Genomic DNA, 24,452 nt, shown 5'->3' on the forward strand with positions numbered 1-24,452 from the left:
CAGGTGTGCCCTGCCAGGTTTAATAAGTGGGATTTCTTGCCTTATAAATGGGGTTGGGACCATCAGTGGCGTTGAGGAGAAGTCAGGTGGATACACAGCTGATAGTCCTACTGAATGGACTGTTAGAATTTGTATTATGGCAAGAAAAAAGCAGTTAAGTAAAGAAAAACGAGTGGCCATCATTACTTTAAGAAATGAAGGTCAGTCAGTCAGCCGAAAAATTGGGAAAACTTTGAAAGTAAGGTCTATTTGACCATGAAGGAGAGTGATGGGGTGCTGCGCCAGATGACCTGGCCTCCACAGTCACCGGACCTGAACCCAATCGAGATGGTTTGGGGTGAGCTGGACCGCAGAGTGAAGGCAAAAGGGCCAACAAGTGCTAAGCATCTCTGGGAACTCCTTCAAGACTGTTGGAAGACCATTTCAGGGGACTACCTCTTGAAGCTCACCTTTCTGATGGTATATCCTTGTACGGCAAATTATGCACATTGCACTTTAGGTGAACATCCATTATATGGCTGTACATTACTATTGTTTACACATTAAGGCCTCATGCACACGACTGTGCCGTGTTTTGCGGTCTGAAAACAGCGGATCCGCAAAAAACGGAAGCCGCCCGTGTGCCTTCCGCAATTTGCAGAACGGAACGGGCGGCCCATTGTAGAAATGCCTATTCTTGTCCGCAAAACGGACAAGAATAGGACATGTTATATTTTTTTTGCTGGGGCCACAGAACGGAGCAACGGATGCGGACAGTACACGGAGTGCTGTCCACATCTTTTGCGGCCCCATTGAAGTGAATGGGTCCGCATCCGAGCCGGAAAAAAACTACGGTCGTGTGCATGAGGCCTAATAGTGTTCCACTATGTCTACAGTCGTGGCCAAAAGTTTTGCGAATTAGATAAATATTGGAAATTGGAAAAGTTGCTGCTTAAGTTTTTATAATAGCAATTTGCATATACTCCAGAATGTTATGAAGAGTGATCAGATGAATTGCATAGTCCTTCTTTGCCATGAAAATTAACTTAATCCCCCAAAAAAACTGCATTTCATTGCTGTCATTAAAGGACCTGCTGAGATCATTTCAGTAATCGTCTTGTTAACTCAGGTGAGAATGTTGACGAGCACAAGGCTGGAGATCATTATGTCAGGCTGATTGGGTTAAAATGGCAGACTTGACATGTTAAAAGGAGGGTGATGCTTGAAATCATTATTCTTCCATTGTTAACCATGGTGACCTGCAAAGAAACGTGTGCAGCCATCATTGCGTTGCATAAAAATGGCTTCACAGGCAAGGATATTGTGGCTACTAAGATTGCACCTCAATCAACAATTTATAGGATCATCAAGAACTTCAAGGAAAGAGGTTCAATTCTTGTTAAGAAGGCTTCAGGGCATCCAAGAAAGTCCAGCAAGCGCCAGGATCGTCTCCTAAAGAGTATTCAGCTGAGGGATCGGAGTGCCACCAGTGCAGAGCTTGCTCAGGAATGGCAGCAGGCAGGTGTGAGCGCATCTGCATGCCCAGTGAGGCGAAGACTTTTGGAAGATGGCCTGGTGTCAAGAAGGGCAGCAAAGAAGCCACTTCTCTCCAAAAAAAACATCAGGGACAGATTGATCTTCTGCAGAAAGTATGGTGAATGGACTGCTGAGGACTGGGGCAAAGTCATATTCTCCGATAAAGCCTATTTCCGATTGTTTGGGGCATCTGGAAAAAGGCTTGTCCGGAGAAGAAAAGGTGAGCGCTACCATCAGTCCTGTGTCATGCCAACAGTAAAGCATCCTGAGACCATTCATGTGTGCGGTTGCTTCTCATCCAAGGGAGTGGGCTCACTCACAATTTTGCCCAAAAACACAGCCATGAATAAAGAATGGTACCAAAACACCCTCCAACAGCAACTTCTTCCAACAATCCAACAACAGTTTGGTGAAGAACACTGCATTTTCCAGCACGATGGAGCACCGTGCCATAAGGCAAAAGTGATAACTAAGTGGCTCGGGGACCAAAACATTGATATTTTGGGTCCATGGCCTGGAAACTCCCCAGATCTTAATCCCATTGAGAACTTGTGGTCAATCCTCAAGAGGCGGGTGGACAAACAAAAACCCACTAATTCTGACAAACTCCAAGAAGTGATTATGAAAGAATGGGTTGCTATCAGTCAGGAATTGGCCCAGAAGTTGATTGAGAGCATGCCCAGTCGAATTGCAGAGGTCCTGAAAAAGAAGGGCCAACACTGCAAATACTGACTCTTTGCATAAAGGTCATGTAATTGTCGATAAAAGCCTTTGAAACGTATGAAGTGCGTGTAATTATATTTCACTACATCACAGAAACAACTGAAACAAAGATCTAAAAGCAGTTTAGCAGCAAACTTTGTGAAAACTAATATTTGTGTCATTCTCAAAACTTTTGGCCACGACTGTAGATCTATTATTGAAGAGAATGTATTTATGCGCAGATGTACAGGCGCGTCCCATGCACGTGTACAGTATATTTGTGGATATTTGGATCCACACAAATGATCTATCTGCATTCCCATGAAGCAACGTTTGGATCTCCACATGAATTATATTATATTAAATTATGGTCTGAATATGTTTTGATTATTTTGGATCATGCTTTTTCTTTAAAAAATTATTATTATTCTGAATCTACTTCATGTATTTCGGATGTTTTTGTATTTTCTTCTGGTTCAATCCATTTGAGTCCACTCCATGTATTCTGGATGTCTTTGTATTTTGATTGGCCTGATTGCCGTCTCTTGTGGCTAGCCCTATTTAAATGTATGTATTTTCTTCTGACCTTACAGCCTGATGAAGATGGCGGCTACTGAATGCTACTGAAACGCGTAACTAGCCTTTTATTATAGTGTTTAATGTATGTTTTTAATAAATAACTTTTATCGATAGAGCAGCGCGCTTTTGTTTTTGTTTTTCTGCTCCTTGTTGTGCGAACATGTTCCTGTGTGTATTCCGGACTCCATCTGGAGGATCCCGGCGAACAAGCGCAGCAGCCTGACCTATCCTCTATACAGGAGAGACCGCGCCATTTCCTAGTGTTGTGCTTGGATTTGCACAACATTATTCGGTAAGGTATTCTCACCTTGAGTCCTTATCTGGGAACCCTAAGGCCCCTTTCACACGAGCGAGTATTCCGCGCGGATGCGATGCGGGAGGTGAACGCATTGCACCCGCACTGAATCCGGACCCATTCATTTCTATGGGGCTGTACACACGAGCGGTGATTTTCACGCATCACTTGTGCGTTGCGTGAAAATCGCAGCATGCTCCTCTTTGTGCGTTTTTCACGCAACGAAGGCCCCATAGAAGTGAATGGGGTTGCGTGAAAATCGCAAGCATCCGCAAGCAAGTGCGGATGCGGTGCGATTTTCACGCATGGTTGCTAAGATGACAGTCTATAAACTGTATTACTTTCCCTTGTAACATGGTTATAAGGGAAAATAATAGCATTCTGAATACAGAATGCATAGTAGGTGATCAATTGAGGGTTAAAAAAAAATAAAAAAAATTAACTCACCTTCTCCTCTTGTTCGCGTAGCTCCCGGTCTCTTCTTTACTTCTCAAAAGATGAACTATCGGCTAAAGGACCTTTGGTGACGTCAGATCACATGCTCCAATCACATGGTACATCACCGTGGTGATGTACCATGTGATTGGAGCATGTGATCTGACGTCACCACAGGTCCTAGCCGATAGTTCATCTTTTGAGAAGTAAAGAATAGACCGGGAGCTACGCGAACAAGAGGAGAAGGTGAGTTAATTTTTTTTATTTTTTTTTAACCCTCAATTGATCACCTACTAAGCATTCTATTATTTTCCCTTATAACCATGTTATAAGGGAAAATAATACAATCTACACAACACCTAACCCAAGCCCGAACTTCTGTGAAGAAGTTGGGGTTTGGGTACCAAACATGCGTGATTTTTCTCACGCGAGTGCAAAACGCATTACAATGTTTTGCACTCGCGCAGAAAAATCGCGGGTGTTCCCGCAACGCACCCGCACCTTTTCCCGCAACGCCCGTGTGAAAGAGGCCTTAGGTATTTCACAGGAGAGCGCCCCCCTATTCTTTTTGATTTCACTACTACACTGTGATCCTTCTTCGCTCTATACTAGTCACACCAGATCTTAAGCCCCAACCTCAAAAGGAATGTGCTATGAAACATGACCTATCATTTAAATCAAGTTTTTATGTTAAACATTTTTTTTTTAATTGTTGAACTTTTTTTTACTTTCCATGTCACCATCTATATTTTTAAAAACGATCCTAACATTCTGCAGTTTTCACACCGGCCACTAAGCCTAGTATTCTGTCGAAACATCCTGTTCAGTACAGATCACTTTCCAGCAGTCGTCTCAATATCATCACAGGCAGGATTACCATGAAAGATAACACCTATATATAGACAACACAAGATCCACCATTCACAATAGGTCGTGGTCACAGCTAATCTACTCCCCCTCCCTGTACATTGACCTTTGCACAAGTCACAGAGCATGACTAGAAGTCTCTTCTATAAAAGTCAATGGGTCCCCCCCAGACCATTGTGTTTATGACTCATGGTGGCTGCTTTAATCAGAGTAAGTTCCCAAAACTTATATCAATAAAGTAGTCAATAAAAATATAGGAAAATCACAGATTTATTGATTTGCATACATTTTATATAGGATATCGGCATTAGAAATGGTGTCATGTGGGGTCATATTAATCGGAGGTCCAGGCATTGCTTTTCCACTTCGGCTTAGAATGTTTAGGCCCGTTTCACACGGGCGAGAATTCCGCGCGGGTGCAATGCGTGAGGTGAACGCATTGCACCCGCACTGAATTCGGACCCATTCACTTCAATGGGGCTGTGCACACGAGCGGTGATTTTCATGCATCACTTGTGCGTTGCGTGAAAATCTCAGCATGCTCTATATTCTGTGTTTTTCACGCAACGCAGGCCCCATAGAAGTGAATGGGGCTGCGTGAAAATCGCATAGTTGATTTTCACGCATGGTTGCTAGGAGATGATGTTAGTAAATTGATTAAAGTGTATTCACTGTATAATTTTCCCTTATAACACGGTTATTAAGGAAAATAATAGCATTCTTAATACAGTAAAATGTTGCTTGAGGGGTTAAAAAATAAAAAAAATTAGCTCACCTCATCCACTTGTTCGCGCATCGTCTTCTTTCTTCATCTTTCAGGACCTGCAAAAGGACCTTTTATGACGTCAGCGCAGGTCCTGCTGAATGAAATTAGAAGATCCTTCTATCTTCATTCAGCAGTACCTGCGCTGACGTCACCACGCTCACCACCTGGTTACGTCATCAAAGGTCCTTTTGCAGGTCCTGAAAGATGAAAAAAGAAGACGATGCGCGAACAAGTGGAAGAAGTGAATTAATTTAACCCCTCAAGCAACATTTTAGTAAGCATTCTGTATTAAGAATGCTATTATTTTCCTTAATAACCGTGTTATAAGGGAAAATTATAACATCTACACAACATCAAACCCAAACTTCAGAGAAGAAGTTCGGGTCTGGGTACCACATTCAGTTTTTTATCACACGCGTGCAAAACGCATTGCACCCGCGCGATAAAAAACTGAACAACGCAACGCAACGCAATCGCAGTCAAAACTGACTGAAATTGTGTGCGCACTCGCGCGGGTTACCCGCAATGCACCCGAGACGCATCCGGAGCAAATCTGGGACGCCACCGCCTTACACTTTCCCAGTCCTACCTAGAGCCGCATCTATTGGGGGCTATTTAAAAGGACTATCTATGGGGAGGGGAAGCTGGTGAGAAATTTGCTCTGGGTTCTGGGCCACCGCACATTGGTCAGGGTATTTAGATACAGGCATAGAGGTGAGAACTGGATAGTGAAGGAAAGTCTAGCTACAACTATGACTAGGCCGCCAGTATACACAGTCTATACTGAACCCTTCCTCCACCATGTCCATGCCATTAGGAGCACCCACACTGTGTTGTGGCATCCATCAAGACACTTAAAATCAATACAAGAATTTTTTGGAAATTGCTGGGACTGTTCCTCCACCTAAACAGGCCTAATCTTCATTTCTGCATGCTTGAACGAGTATTTATACCCTCTTGAAGAATTCCAGTTGATGCCATCCGCGTAGGATGCATGCTCTCCTAGGTGGTAGAGTCCATTAAGGTTTGCATTGTGACACTCGCCATACCACCAGCCACCTTTATACATTAAGGAACAACTGCCCCCATAAGTGTCGTTGTCTTCATCTTTAGTACTAAACTTCATGTTGTTTAGGCCTCCCATAGAATCTCCTGCAAAATTAAAGACATATATATTAGAACGGTTTAAGATTCACCGATGTTTATCTTCACCTTCACCATCTATTGGCGTTATTTTGTGGAAATCTTCACTATATGCAGTTAGTGATGTACATAAGAGGTAGTGTCAGTCGAGTATTGACAAAGTAAAACACATACACAGGGATGGTGTAAACTAAAACATTTCAGACCCACTACCCCTGCCTACTTGCATGATCACCCTACGCAGTGACCCACAACTGGTCGACAGTCCCCCATACGTAAGAGAAAGACACACAGGCGGGGAGCACAAACAAAACACAGAGAGCTTGGTCGTACAGTCACAAGGTCTGAAGCCAGCCGGGCAGTAAAGTACAAAATCACCAGAAGCAAAACGGGAAGTCAGATGGGCAACATGTTCAATACCAGGAGAGTTAATACAATACCAAATCGCCAGGAGCAGGGACCAAAGTCACAAAAAAGCAAACCTAGAGTCAAAGCCAAAGTCCAGTCCAGCATTACTACAGACTACCAGCAAAGGGAGCCAGAAGAGCCAGCGCGCTTCCTGATTTACACGGGGCTCTGCTGTCAGAGAGGGTCGGGCCGCACTCCTAGTCCCTCTACAACCAGATGCCACTGCCGTAAGGAGGTAGCGGCAGCCGGGGGAACCATAACAGGTAGGGGTCCGTGGCAAAGCTCAAACTGCACTCCAAGGTACTGTATGGTTTTGCCACCAAGGACGGAAAGGGTACGGGCCATAGGGGGCAGCCGTGATGTCTTTGGGATGTGGCCACATCTGTTTGGTTGTACCTAAAGGCTTTCCCTTTTCTTACCCCACCACATCCTTTCCATGACCTTTTAGCCACTTCTCCACCCCCTTATTTGTTCTCCTGCCCTGTAACAAAGGGAAAAGGTCCAACCAGGACTCAACCTCCTTTCCCTATAGCCTCCACCTTAGACATGATGTTTATTAGTGTTGGGCGCGAACATTCGAATCACAAATTTTAATCGCTAATATCGCCACTTCGATAATTAGCGAAGATTTTAAATATAGTGCTATATATTCTAGATTTTTTTTTTTTTTATCTGAACCCATGATCCCTCCCTGCTTCTTGCTTGTGGGCCAATGAGAAGGCTGCAATCTCTTTGTCTGAGCTTAGCAACATCCCTAGCAACCAATAGGAAAGTTCCCTACCCCTTACTATATAAGAACCTCCCCGGCAGCCATTTTCTGCAGTATTTAGCAGTTCTGAGAGAGAGAGAGCAGTGTCATTGCTGTGCTCTGTGCTTTCCACTCATTACATTAGATAGTTAGATAGCTTATATATATATAATACAGATAGTTAGTGGGAGATAGTCAGTGTAGGTTATATCCTGATATAGTGTAGCTGATAGGTTCTGTTGTCCATACATACATGCATGCTACAGACATACTTCCACCAATCAGTAATATGTAGTCAGACCTGCTAAAATGTGAAGTTGCACGTATTGCGCCAAAATATGCGCATCATTAATTGCCGATTTGCGCAATCGCAAATATATTGGAGCACTCTATCTGCATATAAAGCTATTGTAATGTTCTGCCGTGCCAACCATTTTCTCCAGTCTCAGGAAACTTCTAGCAGCTTTAAAAATTTAGCAAAAGTGACCCACGTCTGTATTGCGCGCGCAATACCCGCATATTACAATGCCGATTTTCGCAATCAAGATAATAATGGACAATTCTCGAATTCATGATGAATATTCGGCCAAATATTTGCGAAATATCGCGAATTCTAATATTGCCCCTGCCGCTCGTCACTAATGTTTATTCCACTTAGGCCTCATGCACACGACTTTGGCTTCAGTGGTCAGTGTCCGATTTTGCTTCAGTTGTGTTTCCTTGTGTCTTCTTTTTTTTTTGTCTGACACGGGGGAAAAAAGGAAGGTTAATGAAAAGTGTAATTTTATTGCACCAAGGTCTTATAGAAAGAAACGGACACGGATGACATACCAGTTGTGCATCCGTTTTTTTTTGACTGACCTATTGACTTGAATGGGTCCGTCCTCCGTTTTCCACTGACAAGAATAGGACAGGTTATATTTTTTTGACGGACTGGAATCACGGATCACGGACGCGGAGAAAAAACGGAGGACTATCAGTTTTTTTTCACAGCTCCATAGAAATGAATGGGACCTCCGCTAAACTGTGAAAAATGACGGAACGGACGCGGATGCACACAACGGTCGTGTGCATGAGGCCTTACAGTGGTTTTCTGCTTTAGAAAGGTTTTCTGATAATAAGCAAATCACAAAGATATAAGATTGTGGGCCCAATATTCTATCATTGTCCCATGTCCTATAGGGGTCTAGGAAGTGGACATATTATGGTTCTTCTGTCACTGGCGTAGCTATAGGGGTCGCAGCAGTCGCAATTGCGACCGGGTCCCTAAATCAGGGGGGCCCTTAGAGCCCCCCAGAAGAAAAGGAGTGCTTCAGCGCTGCACACCTACCGCGCTCCCACAGTGAGTCACTTGGGCCCTCGCTGTCGGGAGTCACATAGCATTATATTAATTTATGATGCTATGTAACCCTTACAGTTCCTGAATGTATTGGATAATACATAATGCTGCCAGTGTTATCCAATACATTCCAGAACTGTAAGGGTTACATAGCATCATAAATCAATATAATGCTATGTGACTTCCGGCAGCGATGGGAGGTCAGGCCGGGTGCTGCGATGCGGACTCGCTGCGGGAGGAACACTCGGATGCTGCGATGCGGATTCGCTGCGGGAGGAACGCTCGTCTGCATGGGGCCTTACAGAGGTGGAGGCAGAGCGTGTGTGTGTGCAGCTGGACATTGAGTGCCAGGGGTGCTGTGTTGTGGCGGTGGATCGTGCAGGCAGTGGGACTTGGTGAGGAATGTCAGTAATCACTCATCTCCTCACACCCCTGAAAGACAGATGTTATGGTAGACCCTACAGAGCTACAGGACCTGACCGTTTGGTAGTATAAAGGACCTTTGATGATGTCATGATCACTTGTGTAGGAGGAGTCAGCACTGCACTTGGTCAGAAGTACTGTCTGTATAAACTGCTGCAGAGCAGTGTATGTAATGTGTACAGTGGTGCTGTGTGCAGCAAAGCAGTGTAGGTAATGTGTACAGTGGTGCTGTGTGCAGCAGAGCAGTGTATGTAATGTGTACAGTGGTGCTGTGTGCAGCAGAGCTGTATGTAATGTGTACAGTGGTGCTGTGTGCAGCAGAGCTGTATGTAATGTGTACAGTGGTGCTGTGTGCAGCAGAGCTGTATGTAATGTGTACAGTGGTGCTGTGTGCAGCAGAGCAGTGTAGGTAATGTGTACAGTGGTGCTGTGTGCAGCAGAGCTGTAGGTAATGTGTACAGTGGTGCTGTGTGCAGCAGAGCTGTATGTAATGTGTACAGTGGTGCTGTGTGCAGCAGAGCTGTATGTAATGTGTACAGTGGTGCTGTGTGCAGCAGAGCTGTATGTAATGTGTACAGTGGTGCTGTGTGCAGCAGAGCTGTATGTAATGTGTACAGTGGTGCTGTGTGCAGCAGAGCAGTGTAGGTAATGTGTACAGTGGTGCTGTGTGCAGCAGAGCTGTATGTAATGTGTACAGTGGTGCTGTGTGCAGCAGAGCTGTATGTAATGTGTACAGTGGTGCTGTGTGCAGCAGAGCTGTATGTAATGTGTACAGTGGTGCTGTGTGCAGCAGAGCTGTATGTAATGTGTACAGTGGTGCTGTGTGCAGCAGAGCAGTGTAGGTAATGTGTACAGTGGTGCTGTGTGCAGCAGAGCTGTATGTAATGTGTACAGTGGTGCTGTGTGCAGCAGAGCTGTATGTAATGTGTACAGTGGTGCTGTGTGCAGCAGAGCTGTATGTTATGTGTACAGCAGAGCTGTGTGTGGGTAATGTATGCAGGCTGCACCAGAGCTATACATATAACTAGTGTTGAGCGCGAATATTTGAATAGCGAATATTAATCGTGAATATCGCAACTTTGCTAATTCGCAAATATTTCGAATATGATGCTTTATATTCGCTATATCGAATATTCGTCATTTTTTAACATCTGAAAACATGGTTCCTCCCTGCTTCTTTCTTGTGGGTCAATGAGTCATTGGCCCACAAGCAACTTAAGCAGGAAGGAATCATGTTTTCATATGGGAAAAAAATGACGAATATTCTAAAAAACAAATATATAGCAATATAGGGAATATATTCCTTATTTAGAATATTCACCTTTTTTTTTCCAATCTGTACAGTTACATACCGCATCCTCCCCGACAAGCGTCCCCGTCACCATGGGAACGCCTGTGGGTTAGAAAATACGGTTCTGAGTTTTCACGATCTCAGGGGAAACTCAGATCCGATAGTATATTCTAACTCACAGGCGTTCCCATGGTGACGGGGACGCTTGTCGGGGAGGAGTATGCCAAAGTGGAATAACAGTACAGATTGAAAAAAAAAAAGACGAATATTCTAAATAACGAATATATTCGCTATATTGCTCTAACTTTGTTTTTTAGAATATTCGTCATATTCTAAAACACGAATATATAGCAATATAGCGAATATTTGTAAAATACACATATAGACTGCAATTTAGCTAATATAGTGCTATAGTATTTTTTTTTATATAGTGTAAATTTTTTCCAAATATGAAGTTCAGAAGAGACAAAAAAAATGTGACTATAAAAAAAAAGATTGTAGCACTATATTAGCTAAATTACTGTCTATTTGTGTATTTTATGAATATTCGCTACATTGCTATAACTTTGTTTTTTAGAATATTCGTCATATTCTAAAACACGAATATATTGCAATATAGCGAATATTCGTAAAATACAATATATTAGCCATAGCCAACCAATAGGAAAGTTGCCTTATACAGTTAAAATCGCAATACGCGAATAATGAAATCGCATAATATTCGCGATAAATAGAATAATGACAAAAATTTGATTTCGACGAATATAAGACGAATATTCAATTGAATATTCGCGAAATATCGCAAAATCGAATATGGCACCCCCCGCTCATCACTACATATAACGTGTACAGTGGAGCTGTGTGTGAATGTTCGTGCAGCAGGGCTATATGTGTAATGTGTACAACAGCGCTGAGTGTGGGAAATGTGCATGCAGCAGAGCTGTATATGTAACGTGTAAACAGGGCTGTATATGCAATGTTACAGCACGGCTGTGTGTGTGAATGGGCATGCAGCAGAGCTATATGTGTAATGTGTACAATAGAGCTGTGTGTGGGTAAAGTGCCCGCAGCAGAGTTATATGTGTAATGTGTATGGTGAAGCTGTGTGTGGGTAAGGTGCATGCAGCAGAGCTATACTGCATATGTAATGAGTAGAGTGGGGCTGTGTGTGTGTGTGTGTGAGAGAGAGTAGGTGCATGCAGCAGAACTATACTGTATTACATTTACTCTTAAAAAGAGTAAAAAAAAGAAAAAAAAAAGTAAAAAAATATAAAAATGCAATTCACCCCCTTTCCTAAAACTTTAAATAAAAATACATAAACCAATATAAAAATAACCATTAATGGTCTCGCCACATGCGAAAACAACTGTATTGCTAAAATATAAAAATATTTATCCCATCTAAACTGCAAGATGGAAGAAAACTGTTAAAATGGCTGATTCTACGATTTTTGGTCTCTTCACTTTCCACCAAAAAATGTAACAAAAAGTGATCAAAAAGTCATACACATCCCTAAATGCTATCAATGAAAAGTACAGGTCGCCCGCAAAAAATGAGCCCTCACACAGCTCCATACACATAAAAATAAAAAGTTATCGGGGTCAGAATATAAAATGTATTGGTGAGATTTTAGCTCTGCCGTTGGGCATGCGGGCATGGGATCTGGTGGTGTTAGGAAGGGGTATTGAGGGTAGGGGGGCCCAAGATGAACTCTTGCACCAGGGCCCATGAGCCTTTAGCTACGCCCCTGCCTACTGTAGAACTGATCCATATGTCTTAAAAGGAGGAGACAAGATCTCTCCTGGCGATTTTCCTTTTCTTATGAGTGCCTTGTTGCTGAGAAGAATCCCAATATCGCTAAAGTACAAATTTACCCCCAACAATCACTTAATCAGAGGTGCAGCACTGTATTTTCCAATTGTCATATTACCCGTAGCTAACATATGAATTCATGCTGTTTGGTGTATTAATATACAATTTTTCGCGAGGGTTATCCAGGACCACCTGTAGGCCTACTGCTCCCATCCAGCCAGCATACTATAGGTTCTTTGACATACTGATAGGGACCTTAGATTGTGAGCCCCATTGGGGACAGTTGGATGATAATGTCTGTAAAGCGCTGCGGAATATAGTAGCGCTATATAAGTGCATAAAATAAATAAATAAGTAAATCAACTTCTATAAAGGACATTTTGACCAAATTGTCTCACCTGCAGTTCCTTCCTGATAGGCTCCAAGTATTAATTTGTATTTCTCAGATTCATCCAATACTTTGAAGCTTGCATATTTGGCGGACACCATTTTGCCTTCAAAATCTTGTAGATCAACACGTAATTCCCATGTTCCTAGAGAAGGAAATGCATAGGAGCTGTAGATACTGGAAACCAAAGTGGCTACAAAAACATGACACTGAGCTTGACGAGCCTTTCCAAAACTCATTCCGACAACATAGAGGAGACCATACAACACTTTTGTGCAGTCTTAGTGGTTCTTTCGTGAAGAATCCATCTTTGTTCAGTTTTTTACTCTCCACGTGTCTTCCGTATACCACAGACATTGTTGAAAATTTATTTCAAGGGCATTTCCTAGCAACCATCCATGAAGCACGTCTAAAACACGAATACCAATCTGTATTGTGTTCATGTTTTTTCGTGGACCCATAGACTATAATGGGTGTGAGGGATCCATAAAAACAGGCAAAATTAGGACATGCTTCCATGGTGTAACTCTGGACCGTGGTAAATCATAAATGTGTGAATACACATGTTAAAATCAATGGGTACGTCTGCTGTCCATGGAGAACATGGACAGTACACATCCACGATTCACCAACATGGTTGAAAAAGGCCTTACAACAGAGATCTGTCTTCTTAATAGAGTTAGGTCCAGGGGCGTAGCTAAAGACTTATGGGCCCTGGTAAAAGAGTTTAGCTTGGGTCCCCCTTCCCTTAGTGCTTTGTGGCAAGGGGCAGGGGAGCACGTAGCCTTCATGCTGCCTGAGGAAAAAATTTATACTGCACCCCCAACCCCCCCATGCCAAATTCTTGAACTATCCTCTTCCCACCAACCAGAAGTGTAACTTGACCTGCATGAACTTTCTATAAAATCAGTGTCTTCTTATGTGGCCCAAGGGGCTTCTGGACCCGGTAACGACTGCTACCTCTGCACCCCCTATAGCTAGGCCCCTGGTTAGGTCCCTAAGGTCAAGCCAGGGCCTCTGTTAAATTCCTGGGGTTATGACCACAACTGATCTCAGAAGTACATATCATGCCTGAGGGAGGGTGGTGATGAAGATAGCTGTTGAAACACCGAGCATTAGGCCCGCAGCTATCTTATGTGTATGCACCACTTTAGTCCAACATATTCATTATGTATGGCCCAGAAGAGATGGTGGGGAAGAGTTCTATGACTGTCATGTAAGCCCAACTTTGGTTTAATGCACACCACCAAAGCTCTAATCTAGTTTCCATAGTTTCATAAATCAGGTAAGATGATGAGTAGTACCCTCAAATCCAGGTCAGCAACAAGCAGCAAAAAAAATCAATAAGGAGATGATTTACGGGTTTCTCATTACCTGTTGAAGTTATTTAATGAATATTGTCATTTCCCAGCCAAAATTCACTTAGCCGACTTCCAAAGCCTTTCTTATAAGCATCCCAAGTGCGGAAGAAGTCTACTGACCCATCCCAACGTCTCTGTATGACCTAAAGGCAAGAGAAGACCAGATTATCCAGACATGGGAATAGAACGGATTTGAACAATAATCAACGCTCCACAGGTTGCAGTTTACTGCAAAACACAAACTAAATTGCTAACATTGTACTTTTGCTGTCATATGTAATATCTGCATTTTTGTGAATTTGCACAAGGTAATAACAGGCCATATTCACAACCACCACTAGAGTCTGTCTGGATAGAACTCAGAGCAGATGCAAAGATGTAAAGCTGACATTTTATTCAGCCTAGACCTGGATCTCCCTACCAAAACCAGTCCATGAAAGGAGAGGCCTAGAGGAAGTTTAGAGATAGCTGTCTGAAATTTACTTATAAAGCTGCACTGCACGTGTCCAGGAGTTAGGCTCCGGTGCCTGGATACACATTTAAAGGGGTTATCCAGAAAATAATATTGATGACCTATCCACAGGAAAGGTAGTTAATATAACATTGGCAGGGTTCTGACTGCCCGCACCCCCACCTATCAACTATTTTAGGAAGCTGCAGCGTTAACGGGAGCTCTGGTAATCTCTGCGGCCTCCTGGGAGGTTAACAAGCACAGTGCCATATATCATATAGCAGCTGCGCTTGATATTGCTGCTCAATCCCATTGAATTTAATGGGGCTGTTCTGCAACTAGTCCATGTGACCAAGATACGGTGATGTCACATGGACTAGGAAGAAGCAGCAGCACTTATGGAGTGCCCGTCCTCTTCTGAAAGCTAAACCGCGGGTATCCTGGGTGTTAGACCTCCGTCGTCGAGCTGATATTGATGACCTATCCTGAGGATAGGTCATCAGTATTAATTCCCGGATAACCCCTTTAAGCAGCTTGATCACCTGCATAGGAATCTCAACATCCCAAGGTGGTTATTATGGAAGTGTACTGTAAGTACAGCAATTTGGTCAAAGAATGGAGCAGAAGAGTTTGCTTGCCAGGAAGGAGAACCACCCTTTTGGTTGCACTGCATTTTTCTAAAATTTATACCCTGCACCTGGATACTTATGGCAGAGTCCGCTAGTGAAGTGCAGAGAAGGAAAACTACTTTGCAGATACACTTTGGCCTATTCTAACATCTTTGAAAACTGCATCTTGTGTACCATCAGCCAGTCTTTTCCAACCTAAGAACTGTTCTGATCGGTTTGCAGAACTGTTCTGCTGCACAACTGCCTCATCATTGCTTCTTGCATTACTACTACACTGCAAAGTCACCACAACCAGGACCTTGCCTTGCACCTCAAAACCTTGAACTCCAAGGACACCTCAACCATCATCAAACAGGAGAACCCCATAACCAGAGTGTGCCGCGAGGAGAAGAATAGGTGCACCCTTCCCATCACTGCATGCCGGCCCGGAGAGCTTCAAAACTGTAAGTACAACTACTCCACCCATCACTCGCTTAAACCCACATTGCAGATATAGTTTAGAAGGATACCACTAACAATCACTGAAAAATCAACCTACTTAAAACTTAGCTTTTATATAAGATATTGGTTAAAATAAGTCCCACAAAATTTGATGTATGTTGTAGATGACTGCAAATAATTATCTAGCAGAATATTTAGAGTAAAATAACATAAAAAAGATGTCTTGGAATTCAAAGAAAAACAAGCTTATAATCATATAGGGGATAAAAACAAACCCAACATAAAAGAAGTGTCTTCATCAGAAGTAGAAACTTCGGACACAGAAAGATCGACAGAATTTTCCTTTCGAGGTAGACCTAGATATAGGGGCAACAGGGGCCAAAGAGGATCTAAAACAAAAGATGGGCAAATCAAACCAAAAACGACCAGAGAAATCCAGAGGAGCAATATTCCTCTGGATCATCTGCTTTACCATTGAGTTTTTTAGAATCAGGGGGGCCCCATACCATCTGAGGGATCGTCCCAGGCAGGGAAAATAGATAGAAACTTGAGTGGCCAGATCATTAACCTGACACAAAAAACCTTTACAGAAGCAGAAATGTCTGTTCTTGCCAAGGGAGTATCCTTTATAGCAACTACTAAATATAGTTCTTTCCTATGGATCAAAGACATTAATCTTTTTTGTCGTAAATTAAAGTGGAATTTTTTTTTCCAACAAAATGACCTAGGGGAGAGTCTCAGACTGGGTATTCCATTAGAGGATATTCCCTTGGCGAAAACAATGACAGATCTCCTAATAGAGGGGGGAAAAAAGACCTGGAGAGGGTCCATTTACTGATCTAAAACCCAAAAGTAAAAAATCTCCCCCTCAAATGGAGACAAACAGCATAGATTTGTTTCTCAACATAGTCACCAAGGAATTGGATAGACTAGAAGAAAAACATAGTACTTGGTGACTATGTTGAGAAACAAATCTATGCTGTTTGTCTCCATTTGAGGGGGAGATTAAGTGAAATAGAAGCCATGATTAGAATTGAAACGGACCATAACATTATAATAAAATCCTCTGACAAAGGAAGAAACTTGGTGGTTATGGACCACCACGATTATAAACAAATGTGTTATGCTATCCTTAATAACAATAAAGGGTATAATATACTTAGGACAGACCCTACACTCAGTTTTTATGCTGATTTGGAAACTCTACTTCTGGAGGCCTTTGAGGAGAAACTTGTGTCTAGTGATGAGATTAAATTTATGTTAAAACCACACCCACAGATTCCAACATTTTATACTATACCCAAGATTCATAAGGGTTTAACCCTTTTGAAGGGCCGCCCAATAGTGGCAGGGATTAATTCTTTAACACAGAATGTAGGCATATACATTGATAGGATCTTGAGAACTTTTGTTACGGCACTTCCGTCACACATCAGAGATACCTCCGACTTACTAACCAAAATTGATGGATTACATCTGGAGGAGGGTATTTTACTGGCGTCCATAGATGTAGAGGCACTCTACAGCAATATTCCCCATGATCTGGGCTTGTGTGTAGTGAATAATTTCTTGAAAAATAGGGGTACTCAAACTTATGGATTTCGTCCTACGACACAATTATTTTTTATTTGACTCCAAGTTCTTCCACCAGCTCAGGGGCACAGCAATGGGTAGCGCCTGTGCCCCCACTTATGCTAATTTGTTCCTGGGCTGGTGGGAGGACACGGTGGTTTTCACCGAGGAGAGTGTCTGGACACCAAGGATAGTCTTCTAGGGCCGCTATATCAATGATATATTGATATTTTGTAGCGGCCCCAGCGGGCTATTTTCTGCTTTTCTGGCTGATTTAAACAACAACCAGATTGACATGCACTTTACCTCCGAGATAAGTGACAAGGGCCTGGCTTTTTTGGATTTGTATATCACGTTAACCAATGGTATCATTAAAACTAAGACATAGAAAACCCACGGCAACCAACAACTTGCTAAGATGGGAAAGTCATCACCCTTTTAATTTAAAATGTGGTATTCCAAAGGGTCAATACCTTTGTATCCGCAGAAATTGTAGTACCAAAAATGATTTTTATGATCAGGCCAGAGACTTAAAAACTAGATTCAATCAGAGAGGATACCCAGATCGACCCCTTCATAGAGCCTTCAAATCGGCTGAAAGTGCAGAAGGAACGGATTTGTTGATTCCTAAGAAGGGGAGAAAAGAAGAAACGGATCCAATGTTTCGGATAGTGGGAACGTTTGATAACCGTAATAAGGAAGTCAGGGACATCCGGAATAAATATTGGGAAATGCTACGTTTGGATCCGGATGTGAGGGATATTCTCCCTACGTATCCGGCCATTATGTATAGAAGAGGAAGGTCGCTGGGAGACAGGTTCATCCATAGCCACTACACACCTATCAAAAAATTAGGTACGTGGTTGGATAGAAGACCTCTTGGCACCTTCCGGTGTGGATCATGTATAGCTTGTCCCTACATTTGTCAAACCAAAACCTTCACTAGCAACACAACTAATAAAACATACACTATCAGAGATTTTGCTAACTGCAAAACAACAGGAGTTGTGTATTTGGGTACCTGTACCTGCGGACTTTAGTACGTGGGAAGAACTAAAAGGGAATTAAGAAGAAGGATTGGGGATCACTTGGGAGACATAAGGAATAAAAGAGATACAGCTATCTCTAGACATATACAACTTTTCCATGATGGAAATGAAAAGGCATTGAGGTTTTGCGTTGTTGAAGTCGTGCGTCCCTCCCCAAGAAGTGGAGATTTAAACAGGAAGATATTACAAAAAGAGGCAGAGTGGACTCACAGACTAAAAACTGTGAGCCCACTGGGCCTCAATGAGATGCTATCCTTCGGGTGCTTCATCTGATCCATCACTGCATCAATATTTTCTTGAATCAAAGACATAGTGTATTAAGTGTACCTAGACCTGTCAGAAAAATAATAAGTATCAGACCGAAAAAGGTCGAACAAGTGTAATAAATTTTTGGTGAATAAGGTTATATCGTGATTTTGAGAAACCAATATCCCTATCCCTGGAAGCACCTCTTCCCCATATATATGTATGAAGACCGCTGAAACCCCACTTTAAATATACCCTAATATCTAATCTATCTTGATAACTCTGGCTATTGAGGCATTAGTAGTGTCTGGATGGTGAAGTATAAATTACTACTGAGTATAAACCATAATCCAATGTCACATAATCTTTGTGGCCTCTTTATCATCGAGGATAAACTAATAATAATATGGATAGATAAAAAAAAACTATATACGCATGCGTAGGGGAGCCACAGCTTAACCTTATTTGAACGAGCGGCACAGGCGGGGAGTATGTCACTTTAGCGCATGCGCTCCACAGTTTGCTCAGTGCGGTCCACGATGGTTTTCCGGCGGATGCACTTTTCCGGGTTGGCGGCATGAAGGTGGAACGCACGCTAATGGATGACAGTAAGTTACACACACCTGTGTGAACTTCTGCTTAATTACTAGGGGTATATTAGGTAGCAGATTCCAGACATTGTTCTGGACTGCATATCATCAGTTGGAGCACCAGCAAGTTATCCAGCTTATAGCTATTAGGCTACATTTTCATCTTTCTATCCCCTGATGAATCTGCCATAATATTTTTGACAGAGGAAACGCGTCGGGACTTGAACAGATTTATTATCTGGAATTTATCTACTGAGAGCTATCTATTTAGGGCAAGCTATATCTAGGGTCAGCCACCGATAAGTGGGGTCGCTCTCCTAGGGGGTGATTCTCCCGCATTTAGGCGGGAGACCTCTCCGCTTTTAGGTAGGGCTATATAGAATTATAGGGATAATATCTCCCCCCCCCCCCCCCCCCGCCTTAACCTTTGGACTATTTCCTACAGTGGACAAGTCTACAACTAAAGTCTACAGTTTTGACAAAGGAACTGCTTATCGAATCTATTTGATCTGAGACCCTGGACTCACTACAGAAACCCGAAGAAACTGTACATCAAACCGTGAGTGGTTACAAATAATACAGTTTAACAACAAAAAATATCATCGTATGTTTAAGGTGTTATGCACCCTAAATATTCCGCTAGATAATTATTTGCAGTCATCTACAACATACATCAAATTTTGTGGGACTTATTTTAACCAATATCTTATATAAAAGTTAAGTTTTAAGTAGGTTGATTTTTCAGTGATTTACAGTTTATATACCTACATAATATGCATTAATACTACTGTGATTTATTAAGTATACCACTATCCTAGAGACTATACGAAGTCATAGCAAAGACTTTTTTTTCCTGCTGAAAGGAAAATATGGAGTTGCAGCCCCTCTAGACTAAGGCTTAAATTTCATAGGAAATGATATCGTTGCAATGAATCCAAATTTTGCCAATTAATTATCTCCTTGTGACTTCCCGTTCACATGTTGTATATACTTACAGTCCATCCTCCTTCATCTGTGTCCATATCACACAGGACCTTCAGGGGCCGGCTGCCATCTGGGTATATGGTGTACCAGTCGCTGAGGACTGCTCCCTGATATTGTATTTCTTTGCAGTTCCTGGCAGCTGTGAGACATACCGTATATGTAAAAAAATATTTTTGTGAATTTTGAGTTAAAGGGGTTGACGCACAAAAAATATTCTACATTTTTGAAACCAGCACCTGGATCTGAATACTTTTGTAATTACATGTAATTAAAAATGTTGTATAGCCACTGAGTTATTCACTTAAGTCTATCTGTAGAGCGCCACCTGCTGTTTGTTCTTTTTCTGAATTTTTTGTCCAGCTCACTGCTGGAAGCACATGCTCAGAGAAAGAACATTCCCCTTGAGCTGTCAGCTTGAAATACTGTAAATCTAGCAGAGCAATTGAAGAAATGAATGGGAAGATTTCTGGATCCATGTGAGGTACAGGGCTGGTTGTAATTTTTTGTTTTAGCAAGAGATTGTCATGTACTGTATACGATAACTGATTTTCATTTTTTACATTAATTATGGGCTACCACCTTTAATAGAAGTCTTGGAATTTTACCTATCAGGAGGAGAAGACAGTGGCTATAAAGAGTATCTTTCATTCCAGAAGACCCTACATTCCCGAGGGCCCATATATACGGTCAGATAACCTGCCTATAACGAGCAATTTATAGTATATAGTATATAATATGTAGGCAGCACGGTGGCCTTGCAGCGCTGGGGTCCTAGGTTCGAAGCCAACCAAGGACAACATCTGCATGGAGTTTGTATGTTCTCCCCGTGTTTGCGTGGGTTTCCTCCGGGTTCTCCGGTTTCCTCCCACACTCCAAAGACATCCTGATAGGGAACTTTGATGATTGTTGATTATTAATTGACGTGCTTACACAGGTCCATGATGGGACCGATCACTTGGACGATCATTGCCCCATGTCATATGGTCTTTAGACACATAACTTACCATACACTGGCTCAGTCACCCCTCTTTCTCCTTTCTCTCCTATAAAAAAAAGATATATATAAATGTAAGGGAGTATTATAAGAGCAGATGTCCTTCCATATCCCCCCTCAGTGCTCAGGTAGATGGTAGACCATAAAATCAGACTTCGCCTAAAATGTGCCCACAGTTTGAAAGATCTGAAAATACACGCTGAAAAGAAAGGTAAAGGTGGAAATGTTCTCATTGTAGGTCTATTTGAGGTTAGTTTTTAGATTGGAGTTGCTATGAACTTTAGGAAAATGCCACGAAGTAATAATTGCACCGAGTTGCAACTTTTTAAAAAGTCGCTCTTCATAAATGTGTGACAAAAGTGATCTACTCTGAAATGATGGCCAAATTTTCACTCCCAATCTGAAGGTGGCACTTGAAGGAGCAGTGCCCAAAAAGTCATAACATTTTTTCGCAAGTAACCCCAAAAAGTTGCAAAGCCCCCTACTTGCAACTTTTTGAAGTCAGAATTCTGGTGTGTAGGGCTTAATAAATTCACTGGAAAGTATTTTTAAATCCTAATTGTTCAAGGCTTTTGAAAACATGTTCAGCTACATTTACAGCAGCCACGCGAGCAGCTATAGGGTCATAATTTGGTCACACAGTCACCCAGGATTCATAGAAATGCTCACCACCTCCTCCTTACTCCTTTTCTTTCTCGGTAGATCTTTCTGTTAGGCCTCATGCACAGGGAGTCTCCTCAAACTATTTCTTAACTCTATGCACAGCGTATCAGAGCCTGGGCTTGTTGTCCTCTGGTGATGCCAGCTTCACCTTGGCAACTTGGACAACATTTTATGTAGCCATCAAACATTATTTTTCCTGACTGATGGAAACCAGTCTCTAATCTTCAACGCTCATAGGGCTCCAGGAAGCTGAAATATGTGGAGCTGTTCAGCGGAGTTCCCCTAGTGCAGAACTGCATAAAGGCCCTTCTACACAGAACAATGGTCATCTGAACGCACCTTCATTCCTGATCATTGCCTATCATGTGAACGTGCCCCTGCGATCAGCTGAGAAATGAGCAAACGCTCTTTTGCTGCTGATTGCTTCTTTTACGCGGTCATAAAAATAGTAATTTATTGGCAACCCAAATGGCTAGCCATATCTCCACTTCCTGGGACCTTTTTATAAAGCGTTACATGGAATTTGGAACACACTGAGCGATGCTAAATCTAGTTATACACATTAAAGTAATATCAGCTAATACCGGCTGATTTCGGTGGGCCTGGCCGTCCATGTAACATGTTTGGGATCTTCTCAATATTTCTTTGACAGCAAATATCAGAGGAGACGAGGATCAGGGAGTTGACATCAACATGCCCATCCATTTGTTTTCAAGGAGATAAATTGTCACCAGATCTGCCTGGCAGCGACTTTCCACCTCTCCCCAATCACAACACATGCGCACGGGGCCGAGCTCAGCAGGCATGTGTATGAGGGTAACACGGCAAAGTCTTAGTGGCCTTTGTTAGATAAGTCCTTAAAAGTAGGAGGCACCAGAAAGATGGCAGAGAGATTGACATTGCTGTTATATTTTATTATATAGAAAAGTTCTTTACTAACCTTTTTCACCTGGAGGTCCAACCTTTCCAGGTCCTCCCACAGATCCTGTTTGCCCTGGAAAAAAATACCTATAGACTTTTATGCAGTTTCATAAATAGAGAACAGAGGCCGCATAGCAAAAGTAAACATTAGGCCTCTTCTTGACACCACCACATCCCTGTGCAAAATCTCACCATCTATCACAATGGGGTCAAGACCAAACTGAAGCCCCATAGCAGCTACATGGACTACCCTTATGGTATGTGTGCCCACTTATTGAAAATTCATAGATTTCTGAGAGTAGAGGGACACTTTATAAGAGGAAACATATGGCGATATACTATAGTTCCATAAACATCAATAGTTATCTTTGTACCAACCTTTTTCTCCAGGTGCCCCAACATCTCCTTTTTGACCTGGAAGGCCAGGATGACCAGGGCAGCCTCGAAGAATCGATAATTTGTCGGCGTCTCCAATCCCTAAAACTTTCACTTCTGTCAAAAAAATGACACGCATATAAAGGACAACTAAAATATTACAAACGTAACAGACATGAAAATGAAGACAACTCACCGATAAAAACACAAGGTACAAATACAAGATACACTTATATACAATATGGTGAGTTCATTTACAGATATTGCGCTGGTTCCTAACTCTTCCTTATATTAATATATGACATGTTTGGTTAAGGGCTCATGCACATGAACGTATTTTGTCTTTGCTTCCGTTCCGTTTTTTTGCGGACCATATGCCGAACCATTTACTTCAATGGGTCCGCAAAAACAACGGAAGGTACTCCGTGTGCATTCCGTTTCTGTATTTCCGTATTTACGTTCCGCAAAAAAGTAGTGCATGTCCTATTATTGTCCGCAAATCACGGTCTGAGGCCCCATTCATGTCAATGGGTCCACAAAAAATACGGAACGCACATGGAACACATCCGTATTTCATCCGTATTTTGCGGATTCATATTGTAGAATTGCTATGCCCAGCCCATATTGCTCATGTGTTTGGTGATTAATAAGTTACTGTTTCCGTTTCCGATCCACAAAAAACGGATCACATATGGAAACCATACGGATATGTTTTGTGGAATAACGGAACGGAAGAGAAAAAAAAAACACAGATACTGAACAACGGATCCGTGAAAAACGAACAGCAAAACAACAACGGTCGTGTGCATAAGCCCTAAGGCTGTGTTCACAAAATGCAACCGTATTGCTTTTGTTTTTTGTTTTTTTACATCATTTTTAAAATATTGCTGTAAAATGGTTGTATAGAAAAAAGAGGGTCAGTCAGCACATCCCAATATGCAGGTGGATGTCGCCACGACTGAAAACATTTTTGTCTTTGTAAAATGGCTGTGGTATCATAAATCTGTGCCACTGTTGTCATCATTTTAACAAAATCATGGCAAAAAAAACTACAATGTAATGGTAACCTGTGAACACAGCCTAAAGAGTAATGGACAATTGTTCATGAAGTACTCACCCGGACATGACTGATCACTGCTACAGAGCCCGGACACCATTCCCAGCAGTAGTAATACTGGCACATGCATGGCGGCCTCAAGAAGTTTACACCGGTCTTCAAGATCTCACAAGTACTTTGCAAATAAAGTTATAGCCAAGACCCTTCCCTTTTATATGTCATGTGCCGAGCCCAAAACTGCTTGTCCCCCCCACTGCTTGTCCAAGGGAGCTGTACTTTCCCAACCCTCAAATATTTCTCAACAGGCTAAATGACTTTATGATACATAGGCGTCAACTGTTTACTTTACAAATGTAACTCATCCCCTTCAATGATGAGAAGTTTAGTAGAATTCCATCATCATATAC

At 42.2% G+C, this 24,452-nt stretch overlaps 1 protein-coding gene and 1 pseudogene across 1 annotated transcript in view; one reads left to right on the plus strand and one right to left on the minus strand.

Annotated features, from left to right (window-relative positions):
- The window catches only part of LOC121009278 (ficolin-1-like), a 255,418-nt gene that overhangs the window by 181,080 nt on the left and 49,886 nt on the right, over window positions 1-24,452 (plus strand). The gene's annotated exons all lie outside the window — the stretch shown is intronic.
- LOC121009281 lies at window positions 5,678-24,209 on the minus strand (annotated as a pseudogene).

Source organism: Bufo bufo, chromosome 8 (genome assembly GCF_905171765.1).
Source record: "Bufo bufo chromosome 8, aBufBuf1.1, whole genome shotgun sequence".
NCBI lineage: Eukaryota > Metazoa > Chordata > Amphibia > Anura > Bufonidae > Bufo > Bufo bufo.